Source organism: Panthera tigris, chromosome C1 (assembly GCF_018350195.1).
Source record: "Panthera tigris isolate Pti1 chromosome C1, P.tigris_Pti1_mat1.1, whole genome shotgun sequence".
In the NCBI taxonomy this organism is placed as follows: Eukaryota; Metazoa; Chordata; class Mammalia; order Carnivora; family Felidae; genus Panthera; species Panthera tigris.
In genome coordinates this window covers 68,500,090-68,523,400 of record NC_056667.1, presented here as the reverse complement: position 1 = coordinate 68,523,400, position 23,311 = coordinate 68,500,090, and positions in this window count along the sequence as shown.

Below are 23,311 nucleotides of genomic sequence, written 5' to 3'. Positions count from 1 at the left end.
CTACAGGAGTCCCACGCAAAGGTATCCCAATTAGTAAGAGACCTTAGGCATGTGAACATGTAAAATAGCATTCAGAAGGATTGTGATTATATAACATACCAAATTGTTCCCCCCAAAAAATGAGCAAAAGAATAATTCTACTTTACGGCTCTTGCTTAATTGCCCTCATGGACTAATCAGGAAAGAGAATGATGCTATCTCCTCTTGCTAACCTTTGATCTGCTCCCTGCCAAGGTTTGTTTCATTTCCTCAAAACCGCAAAAAAGAGTAAAATGAGGTGATCAAGGCTGAAGTCACCCCCTTTGCAGTTTTTCCCGGCTTAATCATGGAAGATTTCTGTTTAATAAACCACAGGGTTATTGCTGCTGATTGTCACAAAATCTCTTAACAAAATGCTCCTTTATTTCGGCTAAACAATGTTTTTCTTAAACCCGTTGCAGCAGTTACGTTAACTGACTACAATTAAAATTCTACCTTGTAGTAACATGGTTTGACCTCTATCTCAACATACTCAAGAGTCTTGGAGTTGACATAGCTAGCTTACGGTAAAAGACGAGTCAGTTTCTGAGACAGTCCTTATGCCAGGCAGAATATTACTGGAAATTCTATTAGGCTTTAAGAAGACACTGTGCTGTATTATGAATACCAATACTATTATTCCCCAAGTTTGCACACAAATTGTATAATCACTCAAGACACTACAGGGGTTACTTAGAAAACAAATGTGACATCATTTATCATATTGATCCTTGTCTATAAACAAAGAACTTGTATCTTTCCTCACAACAGCATTTTCCTAAATGTCATTCAGCATTAACCAGAGAAACAAAATAATAACATTTTCAAAATCAGGATTAGCATTTAGGTTGTTGCTGGACATTTTAAGATATGACGGAAGTAGCCTTTAGTCCTTGTCTGGGGGAAGAGAAGAGAAGGAGACTTTACCAATGCTCATGCTTATCTTAGTCTAGAAAATCTGTATTATACTTCTTTCCTCTAACATCAGAGAATGGTCACCTGCTTACCTGTTTTTGTCTGATTGAGTAATCTTCTCTGTAAGTTTAAAATAAATGAAAAGTGCTATACCTGTGGAATTAGAGAGTTCTTTTCATACCTTGAGTGGACCTTGGTGATTAGTGAATCTACATTGGAAAACTAAGATCCAGAGGGCAAATATGTCTGATTCTGCCTTTATTTTACCAAATACATGATTTTCCTAATCTCACTAGCAGCTTAATGAAGAGGTTTTCCAAGAAAACAACAACAACAACAAAACAAACAAAAAAACAAGAAGTGATAAACATGGTCAATTATTGTTCACCAACTTACTATGGCTGAATAAGAACACATAGGTTAAGAGAATTGCTTTCCTTAGGGCTCCTGGGTGGCTCAGTGAATTAAGCATCCAACTTTGGCTCAGGTCATGATCTTGCGGCCATGAGTTCGAGCCCCACATTGGGCTCTATGCTGATAGCTCAGAGCATGGAGCCTGCTTCAAATTCTGTGTCTCCCTCTCTCTCTGCCCCTCCCCCCGCATGCTCTGTCTCTCTCAAAAATAAACATTAAAAAAAAAATTGAATCCCCTGCTCGCACTCTGTCTCTCTCAAAAAAAAAAAAAAAATCAAAGACAGTGTTTTAAAAAAGGGGGTGGGGGGTGGCGCATGGGTGGCTCAGTCAGTTAAGCATCCGACTTCAGCTCAGGTCATGATCTCATGGTTCATGAGTTCAAGCCCTGTATTGGCTCTGTGCTGACAGCTCGGAGCCTGGAGCCCGCTTTGGATTCTGTGTCTCCCTCTCTCTCTGCCCCTCCCCTGCTTGCACTCTGTCTCTCTCTCTCTCTCTCTCAAAAATAAATAAACATCAAATATGTGGGGAAAAAATGAAAAAAAAAATGTTTAAGAATTGCTTATCATTGCCATTTACTGGACATTTTACTTGATAAAAGAAAATATGTCTTTATGCTATTTGTCCACAATTCTTCACACCAATATAGCTACCCAAGTCAAATTAGCTGTCTAATTACAACTGGAAGAGATGGATGTATTTTAAATGGCTCCAAAATACATTATGGTACATATAAATTTTCTTCTTTGATTCTACATTTCTATTTGTAATTGGAAATGGTCACAGTTCACATCAAGAAGGTTTTAGAATTCCCTCGTGACCCTTTCACAGAAGAGCTCTAATCCATACTGACCAATGTGTTATTTTCCATTCCCAAATTCAGTCAGAACACTGCCTCTTTATTATCTTGAAAAAAAAAAAGGAACATAAAACATGTTCTGCATCAAGATGGTTCTCTTTTTTCTTATCTTTCTCTTCAAAGTTTCTCTCTTCCTAATTTATACTTTTTACCTGTACTATAAACATTATTCCTTTGCATTTTTTATGATGATTTAATATCACAGTTCTCTCCCTTGTTTGTTCAGTTAACCTCTCCATATTGGCTCTTGTGTTTCCATTTTCAAAAGTTTGTTTTTTAGTAACTAGATGTTTGTACCTTTTAATTTCTTTTACCTATTTCACCTACCTCCCACCCTGCCCCAGAACTATCAGTTCGTTCTCTGTATTTACGACTCTTTGTTTTGTTTTTTAGATTCCACATATAAGTAAAATCCGATGGTATTTGTCTTTGTCTGGCTTATTTCAGTTAGTATAATATTCTCTCGGTCCATCCCTATAGTCACAAATGGCAAAATTTCAATCTTTTTTATGGCTGAATAATATTCCATTGTATATACCACATCTTTTTCCATTCATCTATCAATGGACACTTAGGTTATTTCCGTATCTTGACTACTGTAAATAATGTTGCAATAAACATAGGAGTGCATGCATCTTTTTGAATTAATGCTTTCATTTTCTTCATGTAAATACCCAGAAGTGGAATTACTAGATCATATGATATTTCTATTTTTAATTATTTTAAGGAACCTCCATACTATTTTCCATAGTGGCTACACAATTTCCATTCCCATCAATGGTACACAAGGGTTCCCTTTCTTTAAAGCCTTGCCAACATTTGTTATTTCTTTTTGATACTAGCCATCCTGACTAATGTGAGGTGATATTTCATTGTGGTTTTGATTCACATTTCCCTAAGATTAATGATTTTTGAGCATTTTGTGTATCTGTTGGCCATCTATATATCTTCTTTGGAAAGATGTCCTCTAGCCAGAAATACACACACACATATATGGTCAATTAATCTACAACAAAGAAGGCAAGGCAAGGCAAGGCAAGGCAAGGATATACAACAGGGAAAAGACAGTCTTTTTAATAAAAAGTATTGGGAAAAACTAGAAAGCTACATGCAAAAGAATGAAACTGGACTATTCTTTTACATCAAACACAAAAAAATAAACTAAAACTGGATTAAAGACCTAAATGTAAAATCTGAAGCCATGAAACTCTTAAAAGAAAACATAGGCAGTAAATTCTTGAATGTTGTCCTTAGCAATATTTTTCTGGATCTGTCTCCCCAAGCAAGGGAAACAAAAGCAAAAATAAACAACTGCAACTAAATCAGACTAAAAGGCTTTTGCACATGGAAGAAATCATCAACAAAATGAAAAGGCAACCTACGAAATGGGAAAAGATATTTGCAAATGATATAGCTGATAAGGAATTAATATCCAAAATATATAAAGAACTCATACAACTTAACACCAAAAAAACCCCACATAAATAATCTAATTTTAAAAGGTTACTGTGGTTTTAAATAAACTTCTAGCAATTATGTTCCATTAATTTAGCAGTAACCTCTTTCCAGTAATTCTAAATGGCATTTTCTGACTGATCTTAACATACTTTTTATGGAGATTTTTTTGTGCTTTGATTTCAGTGACAATAAACAATCTTAAGTTATTGTCTACTTTTATCTCTTTGATTGGCTTTTCAATCTCTTACATTCAGTTGTGTTTCTCAGGACCCTGCCCTGAGTTCTTTATTCTTCAATCTTTTTTTGAATCTTTCACTGATTTTAATCACTATCTTCAACTATCCCCTCTATATGAACGATTCTTGTGTTATTCATGGAAGGCCAACCCCTAAATTTTTGGACTGTTCATGCAATGATCCCATGAAGGTGTTCCTGGTCAGTCACTGAGTCATTTCTCCCACAATTTTCCCACTCCATCCATAAAGATCTCAGAGTTCTTCACTAGATCCTCTGTGAGAAAGGAAAGAATATAAAGTCTGAGTAGGAATTTTATATTTCCTTGTGTTTTGGTTCTGTTTTCGTTTTGGACACACCCTACAAGTTTTACTCATCACATTGAGCCTACATCATTTTGGCCAATACTTTGTGAGACAGAGAATCTAAAAGATTAATAAGTAACAGATGTAGAATGTGGACATGGCGAGAGGCTGCCTAATAGGGTGGTAAGGAGCACAACTTACAAAGCCATCTAGACAGTGGATGGGTCACTTAACCAATCCAGTTTCCAGTTTTCTCATATCTAAAATGGGACTAATGATATTGCCAAGCTCAAAGGGTTGTTATTATGATCATTAAATAAGCTAATATTTTCTGCAGAGCCTAGAACAGTGCCTTGCTCATGGAAAGTCCTGTCTAAGGACTTGTTATCTAGGTAAGTGCTAAGTGAAACAATAAAGCAGGGAAGATGGGAAGACAGTAGTTTTTAGAACTGCAGATCAGGTAGCCAGGGAATGGTTCACTGGGAAGGTGAAATTTGGGCAGAGTTGACAGAAGTCAGACAGCAAATTGTTTTGCTGTCTTAGGGAAAAACATTCTAGGGGGAGAAAGCTGCAAGTACAAAAGAACTGAGGCAGGAGTTTGCCTGCTATGTTTGAGGAACTCTAAGGAGGTCAGGTCAGTGAAAAGGTAAGAGTCCCATTAGACAAATCAGAGTGGAAATGAGAGTGGGGTGGGGCACAGGCCTATTAGGCTTTTTGATTGATGATTACACAGGTTCATTCTGGCTGTGATACTGAAAATAGTTTGAAATGAGGCAACAAACTACTTACGAGGCCTACTGCAACATAATCAGATGATAGACATTGATGGGTATGACCAGACAGGGAATGGCAAAGTGGTAACAAGGGGTAAGATTTGAGATGTATTTTTAAATGAAAGTCCATAGAGTCTGCTGTCAGAATAAATGTGAGGTGTGAGGCAAAGAGATGAACCAGGGATTATAAGAAGTTTAGCCTAAGCAACTGGAAAACAGAATTGCAATTAAATTAGATGAGAACCATTATAAGAGGCATAGGTTGAGGAGGAAGATTGGGAATGTGGTTTTCGATATATTAAGTGTGAGATGCCAACTGTTTCTCTGAATTAAGATGTAAAGTACACAGTTGAGTCTAGAGTTAAAAGGGATAACTAGACTGAAAATATATACTTGGGAGTTATCAGTGATATACAGCAATTAGAGCCACAAGAATAGATAAGATAATCTAGGAAGTGAGCATAATTTAATGAAATAGAGAAAGAACATATCCAAGCATTGATCCCTGGAGTGCTCAAAGGTTTACAATAGAAATGACAACAAACATAGGAAACTGGAAAGGACCAGTCAGTGAAGTTGAAGGAAAACCAAGGAAATGTGGTGTCCTAGAAGTCAAGTGAAAAAAAAATCATTTTAAGAGGAAGTGATCATCAAGTGATCAACTTCATCAAATAGGTTAGTTAGAAAGAGGACCAAGAATTATGAGTTAGAATTAATAACTAAAAGGTCTTTGGTGAACTTGAAAAGATGAATTTGCAATGGAGTCATGGAAACAAAATCTTGGGATGAAGGGACAATGGAAAAGAAAAATTAAACAGAATGAACATAAATTTTTCAAGGAGTTTGTTATAAAAGTAAGGAAAGAAATGGGGTGGTAGATGGAGAGTTAAGTAAACAAAGAAAAATTAAATTTTTTTGTGCAAAAGAATTTTTTGCTAATGGGAAGGGTCCAGCAGAAAAAGAAAGAAAGAAAGAAAGGAAGAGATCAGTAACATTTACTTCCAATTGAATCAATGAGGCCATCCCATCCCTGTGAACTACACTTTTACTGCTGCTCCTATCTACCTATTAATTTATTCAGTCCAATCAGCAAAGGTCCAAAGCCAAAGCATTGGCATACCAATTTTACAAGCACTCCCATTTTTTGCTAACAAACTTGGAAATCATGAGAATCTTTTCCTAAAACATTACCTCTACTCTTTACTCTGCATGAAGACTGATTTTCCCAAGATGGTGCCTCTTCTCCAGAAATTTACACAAGTGAAGAATGCTCATGGTCTCAGGCTCACCTTGATCAGTTGGTCAATCTTGATTCATTTATCTGACTACTCTCTGGGACCCTTTGGACAATCACTTTGACCAAATCATTGTTACCAAAAGTTTAAATTCTCTTTTCTCCCCTTTTTATTAGGTCACACTTACCTCCAGCACTGGTTATACCCATAAGAAAGGTCTCCAATCTCAGTTGAACTTATTCCTATTCAACATTTTTCCCCCATAGTCTGCAGTGACTGCTCAAATCTCTTAGGTTTCCATTTTCATGTCTCTCTCTCATTCTAAGATTATTTGGTTCACTCATTTTACCATTACAGAGGCCCTGCTACATTTTCAATTTGGTGCTTGGCACTAGTTATACAAAGGTCCTTGACTTCAAAGATCTTACAGGATCAAAAGGAAGAGAACAGGATTAAAAGAAAAAGTCAAAGAGAAATAATGGAAGAGAAAAGAATAAACAGAATCAAATAAACAAAAACATCTAATACAAACTGGTTCATGTTTTAACAAAGGCATTAAGCAAATTAAATCAATGTAGAAGAAAAAAGAACTCTGTAAGAGGAGAAGAAGAGAAGTCTGACAGAAGACATGGTATTTGGTTTGGGAGTTAAAAGATAACCATATGTTTTACAAGTTCCATATGAAGAGATTGGACAGAAGGTAATTCTAAGAGGAAGGAATTTCTAGAGCAAGAAAATGAGGCATAAAATCATGCCTTTCTCATGAAATAACCACTAACTTCAATGTTCCTGGAGTGTGCAGTACAAGCTAAGGATTTTGGACTACTTCTTTAATAATGTAAGAACCATGAAAAGTTTTTGCAAAGAATGAGTAGAGATGTGTATGTCTGTTTAGGAAATATTCCTGGGAGAAATGTGGAACACAGACATAAGAAGGAAAGAGACTCAATACAGTTACTGGAACTGGAATACTGGAAACTGTGGCGGGACACCTGGGTGGCTCAGTCGGTTGAGCATCTGACTTCAGCTCAGGTCATGATGTCACAGCTCATGAGTGCAAGCCCCATGTCGGACTCTATACTGAGCTCAGAGTCTGGAGCCTGTTTCAGATTCTGTCTCTCTCTCTCTCTCTGCTCCTAATCCACTTGCATTCTGTCTCTGTCTCTCTCAAAAATAAGTAAGCATTTAAAAAAAAGAAAAAAGAAACTGTGGCAAGTGTCTAGAAAATAAATGGCAAAGGTCTCTAGAGCAATGTCATAAAAAAAAAAAAAACCCAGAAAGAGTTTGGCTTGGTAATTTTTAATGAAAATATATAATTGAAAAGATTTGTTGATAAATTGGATTTAGCAAACTATGAAAAGAGAAGAGTTAAGCTTCACTTTGATACTCTTAGCTTGGGCGATTAGGTATATGGCAGGTGCATTAATTACAGTAATGAACACAGGAAGCTTTGAAATAGAGGGAATAGGAATGCAACAAATAGGTTAGGTCTGAGATGCCTTTAAAACATCTAAGTACATATGTCCAGTCAAATTCAGAGCTGGAGTTTCTGAGAGATATTGAGGCTGGAAATATTTATTTAGATGTCATCAGGACCTAGGTGCAAGTAAACTGGAAACATTGGACTAAATCCTCTGAGAGAATGTCAAGTAAGGGGGAGAAAAAGGATATCATGAAAAAGATATACGCTTGGAAGGCCGTTAGGGCTGTATCCAGAATATAGTCTCCTTACCACCTATCCTTGGCACCTATTTCCTCCATCTTATTAACCAATAAAAACTGACAAGGCTTAGCTCCTAAACTTAAATCTTAAAAAGTACTAGTCCCTAGCTTTTTTTTTCTCCTAGCTTTCTTCTTTTTTTCCTTTTAAAAAATTTATTTATATTTTCAAAGAGGATCAGATGATTTCTTCAAGTATCTCTCCCATAACAGCTAGCAGAAATGCCCTAGTAGTTGCATATTAGAGAATCCTTTTATCATTTGTTCCTACTAACACTGTTTAATTTGACAATTCCATGATTTTAGCACATTATCACCTGTTTTGTTTTTCTAATGGAGACAAGTACTTTATTTTCAGATTCTTCTATATACCAGCACATTTAACGCTCCACATCGGGTCACATCTCCATCAGACACCCAGTAACCTAAGCAGCTTTTTTACTATAAACTTTCTGGATAAATTAGCCAATGTCACAAAGTACACAATCACAAAAACAACATTTTTTTTCAGTAAGACATACAAAGTTTACACCCTCGCATACAGTACAGAAAGGCTACACCTAGATAGAGTATGACTTGATTTCAGCAATCAAATGTCAGTCGACACAAATAGGCAAAAAAAAAGAAACCACTGCAGTCTTGAACTGGGATATTTTTAGGCTTTCATTTGAGCACATTCAGATGAGAACCCATCCTTATTAATGGATTAGAAAGTTAATTGATCTGTATTATGCCTGAAAGTGGCCAGAGAAAATGAAAAATAAGGGTACTCATTCTGTGCCCTACTCATATATTTAAACTCTCTCTATGTACTTTTAACTTATACCATCAGCACTTAATATACAGATAACTCATTTTAAAATTGAAAGGGTTATAGGGTTATAATTTTTATAATTTCTCCTCAGTAATGCTTTATATATTACATTTAAAGCACCCGGTAAAATACATCCAAGGATTTCAGTACCTCACAAACTTTACAGAAATTTCTTGGCCAGTGACTAAAACCCTGGCTTATTTGAGACTGAATATAGTATCTACTAAATGAGGTAAGCAGTAAAATTATTCTTATGTGTATGCGCTCTCAATAATTTTTAAACTCCTTACATATCTTAGGAATTTAAAAATATGTATTTTAAATCTGAAATTGGGTTCTGGGCTTCTACCAATACTCAATCTAAATAGTCTTGTATCACTAGCAGATTTTGCAATTCACCCCTCCCTCTCTTCCCTCCTTCTCTCTCCACCCCCCCCCCTGCCCCCAGGTCATAAATATCCTGAACCACTTTACTCACACCGCAGCCTTCAGAGTATCCATTTACCTTGTATCACATACACAGTGGCCCAAAGCATCTTGTTTTTTCTTCAATAAGTGGTTTTTAAATCCCTAATAGTACCTTCAATTTCTGATCTTCTTTCACTACTTGATCTCTAAGGGCTTTATGAAAATTCTGTTAAAGTTTTCATCAATCATATCCTGTAACTTTTTTTTGCATGTAAAGCTTTTCAAAAACAGCCTTTCATGTGAGTGAAGCAAAATTATTTTAGAGGAAATCTCCCATAGTTGTGAGTGGTTACGCACAGCCACGTTTGATAACCAATTCCTACTTGTGGTACTGTGGTTTTGCGAATATACACATGAGGAATGGGGAGAACCAATGTTGGGCTGGTTATTGCTGAACAGACTCAAGGCTACTTCGGTACTATTTTCAGCATCAGTGATTTCAATATTGTGTGATCTAAAATTCTTTCCTGCCAGGATCCTGTCTTTCCTTCCAGAAGATAGTGTTTCTCCGCCAACACGAAATGACAACATTCCCTTCCTTCACCAACAGCTGTACATCTTTCAATTCTTGCGTTGGATGTCACAGGCTCTACCCGGTGCCTCCCACTCTTCCTGCCATTGTACGGTGAATGTGGAGAACGTAATTCTCTTAGTCGTTCATAAAGGCTCAAATGACAAATGAATTTTTCTACCCCTGCTGCTCTCTAAACTTTGGGAAGTATCAAGTGAACCATTAGCCATTTCATGATATTCAACTTGGGTGACCATGCTGGGAAGAGTTGCAATTTAATGCCTTTTTAAATGTATGGTTATGGGTTATATTGTATGTAGTTCTATTACATTTTTCTACCATGTTTTCCTTTTATTGTGCCATTAAAAATTTATTTTTTATTTTCATCATCACATTATGATAATTGTTACATTTCCATTATTGTTTTCTCATTTCTTTTTATAATGGTTGTAAGATTAATAAAATCTTTGACATTGTCTTGGGAGGTCAGTAGTCCATGAATTGCCCTCTGCAAGCTTGCCATTTTGCATACCTTGCTTAGGTCTTATGTGGGCATCTCCTGTATGTTTAACAGTGAACAATGGGTTACTCACTCAATTTACTATTTTTTTCATCTGTAAATTGTACATACTATATAAATCTAACAGCCAGGTGATGGTATTTATAAAGTGAAACCATTTTTCCTGGCAACCTAAAAAAGGCTATTGTTTCTAGGAAAAATAAAGATATGTGTGAAAACTAGATACCTCAAAGATATTACTTAATGACATCTAAAGAACGTTAAACCACATAACAGCTAACCCATTGGTGGTAATAACATTAACAGTGCAGCTGAGGTCTATTTTTAAAATTATAAATTAAGGATCAGAGGAAAGGAGAAGTTTAACTTTTGTTAACAGTAGGGAACGATGCTGATTCAAAATAGGAATGAAAAAAAGATGCCCAGGCATGGTATTTAAATTTATTTGAGATTAGTTTCTTTCTAAACTAAAGAGGCAGTCCACTGTTTTAAAAAGACCTTGATTAACAGGAGTTCTATTTTTCCATTTCTGTCTAAATTGTCCTAAATGGTTGCATTCTTTGTGGAGAAAACTGTTCACATCTACAGCAAATGCTTAAGCGTGTGTACTGTTCACGAGGGTAGAGAGACCATGTTGCGCTCACTGCTGCAGCTCTAGCGTCCACAACATCAGAGATTCTCAATACATATTTGCTGAAAATCATTAAATAGGATAAATAGGTGTGTATGACATATCATGGATATGCTAATTTAATATATAACTGATTTACACAAATATCATATCACATACACAGTAGTGCACTCAGAAAAAAGATAGCATTCGGACAAACTCTGTGCAATGTTACCAAAGTTTATTATGTCGATGTTATTTGAGATCATACAAGCAAGGACATACAGTTCTTTGTATACCAGAGTGTCAGACTGTTTTAAAATTTATCTTTCACAGAGAACACATAGAAATCAAAGAAAAAAAATTTTTACTCTCTATAAAAATATAAAATATGATAATTTTTTGCATTACAAAATTACATGTCATTGCATATCAGATATCTTTCTGATCCAATGCCTAGTGCCCTTTTGGCTGCAAACTGAGGAACTACCAACACTAATTAGCAAATAAAATACACATCTAATAGGGCTCCTAAAAGATATGCTGTAGTATAACCCAGTACTTTGAATTTTAGCAGAGCAGCCAAAGATAAAAGAAAATAGCATGTCAGTCTCATAATTGATCATTATGTCACCTACCTTTCCTTATACAAAAACCATGCTTGTAAAATATTTGCTAAAGGCCATTTGATTTCACTCAGATGTGAACACCAGACCTAATTAAAGAGTACATTTAATTTCTAATAAACCTCCTTTCTTTGTATGTTTTATGTTCTTGAATATATTTCTGCTCAGGTGTTGATTTCAGATCTTTGGAATTTTAAGTGATGCAAAAATTAAAACAATAACAAATTCCATTTACAATTTACTAAAATAACCTACCCTTTTATCTAATGTTTGGGTTAGTGATATAATTATATAGTTAAACAAATACACATCGAACATGAAACCTCACCATAATTCTATCTTGGAGGTCCATAACTGAGAGCATCTTATTTCTAAAATCCATTGACAATCAGCCACTACTTTCTAAATAAGAGATCTTAAAAAAAACCATTATGTATCAAATTCCAAAATATATATTATTTCACTAGCCAGATTCCAGCTTATATATTAAGACATGAAAAATGTATTTGCAGATTACTCACCCACTAGAACTCCTAATAATTAGATGATTGAAACCTAGAAATCTGAGTGATCTATACTGAGATATGTATTATTTAAATGTGCTTTGATTTTCTTATAAATTTGAAACTTTCTAGATGTAAGATAGGTGCTTATATTAATACAGAGGAAAAAAGATCAAGAGTGGTAGAATCCAAGAGCAGAGGCAGTATATCCTTCCAAGCATCCTAGCTTGAAAGAGATAGCACGTTGAAATTGGGTAATTAAAGAAGAGTTTTAAAGGGAGATATTTATAAAGATCTTGGCCTAGTAACAGTGAGGAGCTATTCCTTGGTCTGATGGGAAGTGGAAAGAAAGTATTAGCCTGAATGAAGAGACAGAGCCATGTGGAGAGAACCACCTAGCTTCATGCATCCAGTCCTGGTGACCCCATAGGAAGGGAGTTGAGGAAATAAACTCCTCATATTCACTTTTTCCTTTGTTGGTCACAACTCCTCAGATGCTCTCCTAATATACTCGAAAACCAGCCCCTGTTTGCAGAAGGTAAGAGAGACCAGAAAAAATGAGAGGCAGACCGCACCAGACTGGTAGGTGGCAGGTTTAATAAGTAAGGGGACTTCTCTAGGATGCTTGTCTTGGGCAGCTGATAGATCTTCACACCCACCTACCAACTCTTGAAAGTTTATGTACAGCCCTTACCTAGGTTCAGTCACATATACCACCTGGGTGGTCTCAATACCACATCATTATCTCAAAGGCTATGTCCTTGGGGCAGCTTCCGGGAAAAGGGAAAGCAAATGGAACACACATTCCAAGGGCAGAGGAGGGGGTAAGGAGCTTCTGATTGCTGGGGTCCAGTTCACAGGTCAGCCAGTCATCACATGCTCTCAAGGATCTTCCCCAGCACCCTTTCTCCACTGGCCAAACCCATCCAGAAGCCAGAAAACATGGGGATCATTGATGTAGCCCATTATTAAGGCAGAGCAGAGGAGAGGAGAAGGCAAGTGAATCTACAGGAGCCAACAGAAGATATTGAGCACAAAAGAAAACTGAAAAGGACATGTGTCAGAGGGTCAAGAAAGTAAAATGCCCAAAGGAAAGCAATGGGTTACCAAGTAAATACGCAAGAAAAATGAATGAGAAGTCATCATGCTCTCAACTGGATGTCATAGTAGGGTATAAGCAAGAAAGTATCTAAAGGAATAATAGAAGAAATTCTAAAGAAATAGATAAAGGAAAGGAAATTAACAATTGTAGCACAACTACTGTGCCTCAAACATTTTGTTAGGTAGTTTTTTTTTTAATAAGTGGTATCCTTTAATTCTCACAACAGACAGTGAAAAAGTCTAACAGTTGTAAAGAAATGGAAACTATAACCCATAAGGAAATTTGCCCATGTATCTCTATTATACATGCCCCTGTATATTACCACTTAGTCGCCACAAAACAGTTTAACTACCAAAGCAAAGAGATCCAAAGTTGCCTTTAAATTAAGCCTAGTCTGGTGATGAATCATGCCCTCATGATTCTTCTGGCCTAAGAGTAATGAATAAAAACTTGTCTCCTTTCCAACAACTTCCGCATCTCCTTGTCTCACCAGGATCTCTGGAGACAATGAGCATAAGATTGTACTGCTCTGTATGCCAAGTCACCTTCTACTAGATCTCTCATTCCCCTCCCTTCAAATGGAGCCAGGGAAAGTAAGTCAGGCATATAGTCTTACATTACTAATGTATGGAATCCATTAGGCAATTCTATTTGGACCTAAAAATAATAACGCTGCTTTTCTTCCAACATAAAATCGGCTGTCGCAATTCCACACTCTTTCAAAGCTATTTCCAGCAAGTTTACATTGTAGCTATGGTAGCATATATGTCTTATCAAATCCCTTTTATCAACAAAACGAATTTTATATTCTTTGGCTCTGGCTTTACAGTTTTCCTCAGCACTCCCCCATACATAACCACAACAAACTTCTGAGGTTTAATAACAGTAACAGCTAACATTTAAAGTGGGTCATGCCCTGGACTAAGGATCAAGACATGGTTTATCTCATGGAATCTTCCCCATGGATTTATGAGGTAGGTGTTATTATATAGCCCCATTGCAGAACTAAGTAACTGAGGCTTAGATTAAGCAGTCCGACATTATTCTCACAGCAGGAAGTGCTAAAAATAAGTTTTAAACCCAGGAATTCTGGCTCCACAACCTGCATGTTTAATCAGTGCCCTCTCTTGCTTCCTGATGTTTTAAACAAAACTCCATTCCCCACTTCCCCTCCCTTTGTCTCCCAAGCAACTGACAGAAGGCTGTGAAACTTGGCTTCTATTCCCTTTCTCAGATAGTCACATTTTCTTTTTCCTCTTGATTTATTTACTTATCACTTTCCCCTCATTCCCTTTCTGGTTACAAACAGAATTTATTTTCCCCTACACTTAGCCCAATATTAAAGCATCTCCCAACACACCCAGCTGTCTACAACTTTCCCAGCAACGCCAATTAGCCAACGGACATTATCAGGCCATCAAGTCATGTTCAAATTTGTCAATATAGCAAAACTACATTTTGCAAAATGGTACGTTCAGACAAATTGTTGATAAGCACTACTTCATGAAGTGCTTGACCACTTCTGGTCAGGTAATTACCAATCAGGGAAATTGTGAAGAAAAACAAATGTGCCAATTCTGATGACTACATTAGTGACATGAAATTAAAACCAAAAATACTTCAGTCCTAGAAGCACTGAGGAGACTGGTTTCAATATGGAAAAAATCAAACCTGCTTCACTAATAATTAAAGAATCCTGTGTGGAATCTGAGACCTAAAGGCAAAATCATTTTATTTGAATTTTCAGTATAATAACGTTTTCAGTATAATAATGTTTGAAATAGTGACTAACCAAACTCAGATGTGAGAAAAGACAGCTTCAGAAATACCAGACAAAAGAAAATGAAAGACTGTCAGCATTCTCAAGGGAAGACACCAACATTAATAGTCTCATTTTGGTCTATACAGTAACATAAAGCTTCTCTATGTATACATTTTCCTTACAGCCATGATAACGTACCCAGAAGCTTGCTTTCTCTACGGCACTGATTAGGATTATTGTTTTTGAGTCTGCATTTTCACCTCTCCTTTCAAACACAGCTCCAAATCATTGTTTTTGCTCATTTCTTATGTTTCATTGTATGTAATTAGTATAGGTACTCACAGGAGTGTGGGGCAGCTGGACTCACTATCAAGTTGGAGAAATAAATTTTGCAGCCAGCCTGACACGGATTTAAAATGCATTTCAGACTGATGAAAGCTGGTGGATTCACAGTCCCCGAGACTGAAGTTCTCTGGTTCTCCACTGAACAAAGAACGCCCGGGGAACTGCAGTGCCCCATAAACTTGCTTCAGCTGTGAGGTGACATTCACCATAAAGAGGCATGTTGGGTAGGTACAGCTGAAAGAACTGGATTATCAGAAAGCCACTCATCACTCAGGTCTGAAAAGAGTAGTTGGATTGCTTCTGTTGTTACATGAGTCAAATTAGAGCATCTGCGTTGTCATTCATTCAACGATGACTTTAGGATTGTTTATCATGTTTTTCCCCCTCAAAATACCTAGAGTTCTCAAATATAGGAGATTGCCTGGAAGTTTAAATTTGTCTTTATTCAGAACTTTTCAGTAACCTGCTGTGTAAAATTAGGCAAATTCCCATGTCTATGATTTAGTTACTGTGCCTATTAAATGGAGGTTAAACTAGGTGGTCTATAAGACATCCTCCAGCTCTAAAACACAGATATACAGCCACAGTGTATCACAAGAGGAAAATGTGCCCCATGATCCCATGGAGATACCTTGACAAACTATCACATTGTGTTCTGTCATATTTTTTGGATTGTAAAACAGCTAGCGTTAGGAATAAAGACAATCTCATGTGACTTTCACAATACTTTGCAGAGGTGTATCGCAATAAGTTTTAGTTTTCTGGTCCCATTTTTACATGCTAGATGGGCATTCTAGCCATTTCCTGTCTCATTCGTATATAATTTCAATTTAGAAAAAAGAGAGAACAAGAAGACAACTAGACCTTGCCCCTTTGGCAAGACAGATAAATGTTTTAAGACTGAGCTATAAGGAATCAACTCAGAAAAGACAGCTGTTGGAATATGCTCTAACAAATCTGGTTCTCCATCATTCAGAAATATTCTCATACTATGGGTCATGTTATTTGCCTCCAAACAGATTTTTCCAGTTACATAGACCTTATATTGAAATAAAACTGGAGGAAAAAATACAGCTCAGTAGAGTTGTCTTATTACCCAACAGATTTAAACCAGATCTAATGGAATGGCAGGAGAATGACAAGCAGGGCAAGAAAAAGCACAGCAAGAGACATAAAAAGTGTGCGCTCCTTTGGATCCTGACCGCAATCAGGGCTTAGGGTTTGGAAGCATTTGGACTCTTTGTGTGAGTCATGTCATCTTGATTTTCTTCTCTCCCCGCCTCTTAATCCCTTCTGCTCTAATTCACCTAATTCACACACACACTCACACATGAAATACTCCAACACACAAACATTTAATTCAATCCGCCTGTTGTTTCCTTACATCCTTATGTTGTTGAAACCAGTCATCACATCGCAGCATGCTATGTGATCCAAGACAACATACTCAGGTTGCAGGGAACTTCCAGTTACCTCCCTGTGTCACTCAAAAGATCATACTAGGCTTCTTTTAAGTGTGGTAAAAACTATATACGAGGAAAATTTTACCAGAAAGCCATCTACAGTCCCCTTAATTTAATCCATCATTAAAGCAAAATCTGTTTTTTAGAGACACTAAACACATGGAGGAAATAATGCATTTATCTACTAGAGAGGTCAGGCTTAACTGCTTGTCTTCTTTTTTTTAAATTTTTTTAAATGTTTATTTATTTTTGACAGAGAGAGAGAGACAGAGCATGAGTGGGGGAGGGGCAGAGAGAGAGGGAGACACAGACTGAAGCAGGCTCCAGGCTCTGAGCTGTCAGCACAGAGCCCGACGTGGGGCTCGAACTCACAGACTGCGAGATGATGACCTGAGCTGAAGTTGGACACTCAACCGACTGAGCCACCCAGGCGCCCCTAACTGCTTGTCTTCTAATACAAGTCTATTAGATGAGGAAAGAAAGGAGGGGAGGGAAATAATGGGCAAGGAGAAGTGATTATCAAATAGAGAAGGAAGCTAGCTTTAATACCAAGTCCTTAACATGTACAGGGATACTATATGCTACGGGCAGCATTATATTTCTGGTGACCTCAACTCTATGATTATGTGCTTTTGAGTCAACTCTCTGAGCCAAGAAGGACCAGAACCAAGTAGGATAGACCTCTTGTCTACTGAACAGGAAGCGTGTACAGCAATCATACTTCTCTGTTTCCTTCAGCATCTGTTGCAGTGTGCTGTGCACATGATAGGTTACTGCACATCTTCAAATCAAGAAGATACTCTAAATTAGGTCTCCTTCACATCTAGACAGGCAACTGCAGGGCTGAGAAGCAGCACTGAGTAGTGGAAAGAATCATCAACATTCCATTACGGACAAGAAAGCCTCCAACTAGTCCTGTCTCAGTTTCTTCAACTGTGAAATGATAATAATAATACCTTCCTTGCCTGCTTCACAGGTTTGCCATGAGCATGAAATAAAATAAATAACAGCATCTTTATTTATTGAACACTTAGATAATAAACATACAAAAGATTTCACAAGCATTATCTCAATTAGCCGTTAAAACAAACCGATGAAATGAGCAATATTGATCCAGTTTTGCAGTTGAGAATAGTTAGGCCCAAAGGAATTAAAATCCTACAGATTATAAATGGAAGCAGAGAGATTTCATACCAAGGAGTTTATTTTATTTTTTTTAAGCACTTATTCATTTTTGAGAGACAGAGACAGACAGAGCCCAAGCTGGGGAAGAGCAGAGCAAGAGGGAGACACAGAATCTGAAGCAGACTCCAGGCTCTGAGCTGTCAGCACAGAGCCCAATGTGAGGGTCCAACTCATGAACCACGAAACCATGACCTGAGCCAAAGTCGTATGTTAAACTGACTGAGCCACCCAGGCGCCCCTGATCCCAAGGATTTTAAGTGACATCTTATGTAGGTGATATGAATGAGACTTTATCTATTCATTGAATACCAACAAGGAGACTGTTCTGTTCCTCTAGCCTCTTTGTTTTCATATGATAATGACATTTAGTGATAGTAACTGTACTTCTGATAAAAAATTTCCACAGTCAAGTGCTAAATAAACAGGACACCAAATCACCAAAGTTTAAGTAAAAAAACTCGATGAAAATTCAGAGAAAGGAAGTTTCTCCTTTCATAGGTAAAGCTCTTTCCCACCCCCCCCCCACTTTCACCTTCTATTAAAAGGCTAAGGGAAGGGTCTTGCTACTTTTCTTTCTTCTTCGCCCTTGAATGCTGCTAATAATTACCTTCTGTCCACGACACTGTCCTCTCATGTACCTAAAGATGGAACTTTTTTTAAAATTAAAACCTTCAGTAGAAAAGGTGATATTAGGCCGTCTAAGGTCCCATCTGCCTTTCAAAATCCGGTTAAGGGCATTTAATTTCTCTTATTCAGGAAAAGATGCAAATAACCCCTTTGACCAAACTGCTATCTAATTAGACCAAGAGCACTAAAAAGTCACTTGCTCTCCACTTACTCAATCCAGCTCTAAAACAGACAAAGGTCTGTCTGTTTGGGATGGTTTTTCCCTTAGGTAGATAATTGAAATGCTTCTAGTCTGGCGGCTTAAGCACTAAAGTGTCAGTGATGAGTGTCATAAGATAATATAGGGATAGCTTCTTACAAATATATATATATACATATATATTTTTTTGCAATCTGGTGTTGCATATGGATGCCGGGAATAAGTAATATAAACCGGTCTCTTCTAATTTACATTTAAACAGGGGCTTAAGAAGGATCAGGGAGCACCACTCTGTCTTGAAAAGCTACAGCCTAAAAAGAGTGGCAGGGATTGTCATCTGTATTATAATCATTACCAAGTTCCAAAAAAAAAGACCCTTGTTAGGAATGGATCTATCTCTGCAGGGGATATCCAAGACTGTGGTGCTTGGATAAAATACAAATCAAGGACTAATGTCAAAAATCCAAGTTACATTTAAAAAAAAAAGATGTTACATTAAAATAGCAATAAGCTTAGGGTAATTATAGAGAATTTATGTATCTTTTAACATAATTAGTGATACAAAACAGTGAAGTTTACATTTAAAGTCCATCTATTGTAAATATGCCTCTGAATTTACATGTATCATTAGAATAAAAATAAAAGTAGAAAGGTGAGATTAATAAGCATAATCTAAACATGGATTTGATTTTTGTCCGTTACAAAAGAAAGCAAGAATTTCTTCTTGTATTAAATAGATTCTAGTTAACTGTAGGGCATCTGCTAAAACTAATATTAATATTATCTTAGTTAACTTTTCCTATATAACAAGTGCTGGGTAAATAAACCCTGTATGAAATCTGGAATGTAATTTATAATGAATTTGTGCTAATGATATTTAATGTGCCTAGTTAAAATGGAAGCTTTATTGAGAATAAATGTTGCTCATTTACTTCAAAGGGAGTTACCAAACGTGTAATTTGATGGTAATTGAAGAAATAAAACAATGTTAGCTAATATAAGTATGATTTACAAATTTCCTTATGAAAATGCAGTACATATGTTACATATCTTTCTTAATTCTTTACTAGTAAAAAATTTAAGACTCTATGGGCACACCGAAAATTCACACAGATTACTATTTGAGAATACTATTTGTGGTAGGCAGAATAATGCCTCCACTCAAAATTTGTACACCTGAGTCCCTAGAACCTGTGAACACGGAACACTGCAAAAGGGGCTTTACAGATGTAATTAAGGTTGTGGACCTTAAAACAAGAAGATTCTCATAATCCTGGATCATCCAGGTGTGCCCAATGTAATCATATGAGCCTTTAAAAGCAGAAAACTTTCTCCAGATGAAGTCAAAGAGATGTAGAAGAATAAGCCAAAGACATGAAGCCACAGAAGAGGTAATTGGGAAGTCCAAAAGGGCCCCAACCACCTTTGCTGGCTTTCAAGATGAAGGTTGTATGGGTGGCTTCCTGAAACTGTGAAGGGCTCTTGGCCAAAAGCCAGCAATACAGTGGTGATCTCAGTCCCACAACTGCTTGGAACTGAATTCTACCAAGAACCCAGATGAGCCTGGAAAGAGCAGATTCTCCCCCTGGGGCAGCCTATATAGAAAGCAATTGAACTGCCACCATAGTTTTAGCCCAATGACACCATGCTGGCTTTCTAACCTACAAAACTGTGAGACAAGAAATGTATGTTGTTTTAAGCTACCAAGTATGTGATAATTTGTTAAGGCATCAATAAACAACGGATACCTCGTTGCATTTACATCTACAACATAAATACTTATTAGTAAGTGGATGTTAAAATGATCAGAATTCACTTTCACAGAACCTCATGGTATCAATATGAACTCGAATTTTGAAATACTAAAATTTTATAAATAAATACATTTATATTGAGTTTTATAAACAAATTTTAAGAAATTTCAAGAAATATTTGAATCAGCTCATGTGAAAGATGCTCTAATTTTAATTAATTTTAGGCTTACTCTGAACCAAAAATATGATTTGGCTTTATGACTGTAATCCAATCTTCTAGAAAATAAAATATGAAGATCAGATAATAATAATAACCACTATTTATTAAAAGCATAATATCTAATATATATTATCTCAATAACTTTTAATACTCTACAGTTAGGTATTAATACTCCATTTTACAGAAGGAGACATAGGTTCAGGGGTGTTTATTAACTTGATTAAATAAAAAATGAAAATCTTTCCTAGTGTGTTCTTTGTCTTATAACATGCAAAGAACTTCTTGTCCGACTGGAGTCTATAAGCATTCGCCCAATACCTAGTAGGTTCTCAAATTTAAAAACAAACAAACAAACAAACAAACAAACAAACAAACAAAAATATATATATGGCTAATGCCACTAGAGCCATGATAGTTAAATAGCATGGCTTTTATCCATCTGACAATTTCTTTTTGGATAATAAAACTAAAATGTTCTGTCTTTTAATATACTTACCATAAATTTGTTCTGTTTTGATCTTCAACTTTACTTCTATCTGTTTTTTTAGCCTTACCTAAAACTGTGGAATTATTACCAAAAAAAATTTTATTTTAGAACTTTGCATTGATCATTGATTTTTGTTGGCATACTCTAATTCTTTTTTTTTAATTTATTTATTTAAATTCAAGTTAGTTAACATACAGTGTCATTTTGGTTGCAGGAGTAGACTCTAATCCTTAAAGAAGAAAGTATTTTTATACCAGATATCTTTGTTGTTTTATTCAAAATAAAATATGGCACCCACATACCCATAAGTTCAATTTCCAGAAACTTCAATCAATTATTCAGTTTCAACTTGCTGCATCATTCAGCTGTGCCCCCACAGCAAGCTCATCCCTATTTCTCAAGCTTCCATAGACAGAGAGGAAATTCTTCTCTCCCTAAAGAAAACAAAGAGCATGGAGTGAACACTATTCTCCCTCTCCCCATCAGCACACATCCCCCACAGAAGAGAGAAGTTTTCTCTGCATGGTGAGATCAGAGGGTCCAATATCTATGGTGTGCCTATAAAAAATATTCACTTTTCTAATTCTGTTTTTGTATTTGGAAATCAGCACTGAATAATGGATTTCAATGTATATGGGAGTTTTGATAAAATAATAAAACATAAAGATCATTCAACAGCTATTTAAAATTTGTGTTTTTGGTGAGTAACCACCTGATTTTTTTCAGAGGGAAGCATAGGAAAAATAATCTCACCATTATTTTCAGTCTCCCTATTTTGGTTGTGTAAAAATAATAATAATAATAATAATAATAATAATAATAATAATAATAAATAAAGCAACAAATTTCCAAACTCTATAAATGGAAATTCCCAAAGATCCTCAGATTGTTTACAAATACATCCCCTCCTCTGAGCTCAGTTTGCAATTTGTTCCTATCTTGGCAATAAGACTTAATACCTTGCATTGTTTTTTGTTCTTAGGTGTGTTTCCTGTCCCTCTAGCTTCTGATCTCAGAAGTTCCTTGCTACTCCTGATACCTTTTCTCCTTTACATTCATTTTCAATTTTTGTCCAAGTCCTATAGATCTTATTTCCCAAACACGCTAAAATCTGTCCCCACAACTGCCACCAGCTGCATCAAAGTTTCATCACCTAACCCTGCAGCATAGGAATTGCTTCCTCACATCTAATCCTACGTGTCAAATATATTTTCTACTCTACAGACTTGGAGAGCTTTCCAAAATGGAAACCAGATAATTTCTCATGCTCTTCGCTACTTCTCAGCCTCTTCTTGAGTTTTTACCCTCTAAGATTTACCCTTTATAGGTTGAATTCTTAGCGCATGCTGAACACATTGTGTCAAGTGCTTTACATATATCATTTCCCTTAGTCCCCTCACAGACCACTCCGAGGTTACTATGTAACTTGTGATTCCCTTAAATATTTGATAAAGTTGATACAGAACGTGGTTAAATAATTTGCTCAAAGAGCAACAGCTAATTACTAGTAGCTCTTTGTTCAAAACCAAGCAGTATGGGTCCATAGTCTACACTGTGAATCACCACTCCATAACTGAGCTTTCATTTAGTTTTTTAAATGCTTCCTGTTCCTCTTCATTTTCTTTGCACATCTTTTTTCCCCCTACCTGAGCCACCCTCCTCTCCATCTCTGCCTAGATAGCCACTTCTAGGATTCACTGTATTGGCTTAAGTGTGACTTATTCACAGAGGATTTTCCTAACTCTCTAGTCCATCCTGTCCCTGGACCCTATTCCTTCCTTCACAGCACTTAGTGTCTAATCAGTCACTCATGGTTATATTTACTCCTTCAGTGCCTTGTCTTCAACACTGGACATTTCATTAGCTCATACACTCCAAGAAGCAGGAGACTTGACTGGTTCTGCTCACTTTTGTGAGCCCTTAGTGCTTATCACTATCCAGCAAGCAGGTGCTCAACAAACAATAAAAAACAAAGTAGTTTCTTCCTACTTTCAACTGTATTCTAATTAACAACCTGATCCCATCACGTGGTACTGTGCAAACTGTGCAAACTGCTGGTACTTTTTGAGCATCACATCTTTTAGCTCTGCCCTCAGAGACAGATTCCATAAAGCTCTTTCTCCTGCTTTACTTTGAAAGTGTCTAGGTTGGGATCTTGTTCGGCATGACTTGAATCAGGTCCTATTCA